Consider the following 2570-nt stretch of genomic DNA (forward strand, 5'->3'; position numbering starts at 1 on the left):
ATTTTGTCAGATTTCCGACAGGGCTATGGCAACCGAGGGCATAGTCTGTGGGCAATGGACATGGCATTCGACCCGGTATTCTTGTTTCATTTATGATACAAGGGCACGTTTTCCAGTAAGTTCTGTTTTGAGAGAGTAAGCGAGAAAGGACAGATCTCCCGGTTGACTGGCTTCGGAGCAGATGGGACACAGCAGCTTCTGAAAGCCTCCTGGTTCTCCTGCAAATAAATTTCTCAGATGCATATATTTAGGGAAACAATTCATCAATGAAAATGACAAAACCATCTGGCTCTAGAGACTAAAAAAAATTTTAGAGGTTTTAAACATTTACGTTCTGATGAAGAGTATGTATCTAGGTTTTATTTCAAGGAGTTGTTGAGTTTGATTTGTGGTTTGTTTTTAGGGATTTTTTAACCTGGCCCTGCTAATCGAGGAAGGTACTATAATCCCACACCATATCTTGGATTTCTTGGAAATTGACTCAACTCTCCATTCTAATAACATCTCCATTCTCCAGGAACTGTACGAAAGGTGAGCTCAGAGCCTCTAGAACTGTGGAATCTGAGGAACCCAAGTAGATGATGTTTGCTTCTTGGTTAAAGTTAGCTTTACCCTTATTTTGTAATGTAAATTGTATTTAAAAAACAAACAAACAAAAACAAAAGACAGGGCACTGTGGCCCATACTTGTAATCCCAGCACTGTGGGAGGCTGAGGCGGGCAGATCACTTGAGGTCAAGAGTTCAAGACCAGCCTGGCCAACATGATGGAACCTCATCTCTACTAAAAGAACAAAAAAAAAAAGAGAGAGAGAGAAAAGAAAGAAAAAGCCCAGGGTTTGCTTCTACTAGAAAACATTCAGCCAGATCCGAGTGTATTTCTCTTTTCTAATATCTGAAGTTTAAGATATAGAAGGTACTTGATCTGAAGTTTAAGGGCTGACCAAAAATTTCCACGAGAATGGAAAGAATAACAATCTGATTATTAGCCCATGCTTGTCTCTTTTTTGTTTTGAGGCAGGGCCTCACTGTCACTCAGGCTGGAGCGCAGTGGTACGATCTCAGCTCACTGCAACCTCCACTTCTTGGGTTCAAGTGATTCTCATGCCTCAGCCTCCTGAGTAGCTGGGATTACAGGCGTGCACCATCACACTGGTCTAAGTTTTGTGTTTTTAATAGAGACAGGGTTTCGCCATGTTGGCCAGGCTGGTCTTGAACTCCTGGCCTCAAGTGATCCACCTGCCTCGGCCTCCCAAAGTGCTGGGATTACAGGTGTGAGCCATCAGGCCCGGCCTAATTAGCTGATGCTTTTCTGAAAGATAAGGAAGCATTCCTACATCTGCGCTTTAAAGAGAAATACTGTTCTAGCGGGTCCTGTGCTTCAGCGTCTTGCTTGACTTTTATTTTACTTATTTTTAAATTTTTGCTGTCACCACAGCAGAACAGGCTTGACTCTTTAATTAAAGACAAAACTGACCTTTTTCTAAACTTCCTACTGGGATTCTAGAATGTCAGATCAGGCCAAATCACTTATTTGGCCACTGGCTTTCTTTCTTTGTCTCTCATCTTTGTCAGTTGAGTGTGCTCATTTGTCCAAAAGCAGAAGAATGTAGGTTTGTGGATCTGAAATTGCCAGTCCTGGGTCGTGCCACCAAAATTGGCTGACATGTCAAGATGCCCTGGGCTTTGTCTGCAGGTGCTGGAGCCACAGTAATGAGGAGTCCTTCAGCCCCTGCTCCTTGGCCTGGCTTTACCTGCACTTGCGGCTTCTCTGGGGTGCTGTCCTGCACTCAGCCCTGGTAGGTTTCATCTCCCACCGGCCCCGCCCTTGTGGCCCCTGGCCTTTGTCAGTCACTAATGCGTGCTTCTGATGTTTGCAGATCTACTTTCTGGGAACCTTTCTGCTGTCCATATTGATCGCCTGGACTGTGCAGTATTTCCAGTCTGTCTCAGGTAAAGATTTGTAAAAAGCGAAAGCAATATATAAAAAAAAGCAGGGATTTTTTTTTTTTTTTTTGGTCTACCGGAAAAATTGTGTTTTCCCTCCTGGTGCCCTTGGTCATGCTATCTCCTAGCCCTGGAGTCGTCTTCACAGGGTGGGAATCCTTCTAGAGGTATATGAAATTCCTGGCTGTTGGGAGGCCACAAAGTTACTATTGTATTTTTCAAAATAAGGATTTTATTTTTTATTTTATTTTATTTTATTTTGAGATGGAGTCTCGTTCTGTCACCCAGGCTGGAGTGCAGTGGTGTGATCTCAGCTCACTGCAACCTCTGCCTTCTGGGTTCAAGCAATTCTCCTGCCTCACCCTCCCGAGTAGCTGGGATTACAGGCATGCACCACCACACCTGGCTAATTTTTGTATTTTTAGTAGAGACAGGATTTCACCGTGTTGACCAGGCTGGTCCCGAATTCCTGACCTCAGGTGATCTGGCTGCCTCGGCCTCCCAAAGTGCTGGGATTACAGGCGTGGGCTACCGCACCAACCCTCAAAATAAGGATTTTCTTTAAAAAGCTTAAGAACTGACCTAATACAACTTCTTCCATTGAAAATACATCTGTCAGAATTCT

At 43.9% G+C, this 2570-nt stretch overlaps 1 long non-coding RNA gene across 1 annotated transcript; it reads left to right on the forward strand.

Moving 5' to 3' along the window:
* Positions 1-382: 382 nt before the first annotated feature.
* Positions 383-1983, forward strand: LOC113223254. The gene is made up of 3 exons (XR_003308648.1): positions 383-531; positions 1695-1797; positions 1879-1983. It is a non-coding gene; the product is annotated as an uncharacterized LOC113223254 (long non-coding RNA).
* Positions 1984-2570: the final 587 nt, after the last annotated feature.

Source organism: Piliocolobus tephrosceles, unplaced genomic scaffold, assembly GCF_002776525.5.
Source record: "Piliocolobus tephrosceles isolate RC106 unplaced genomic scaffold, ASM277652v3 unscaffolded_40370, whole genome shotgun sequence".
NCBI lineage: Eukaryota > Metazoa > Chordata > Mammalia > Primates > Cercopithecidae > Piliocolobus > Piliocolobus tephrosceles.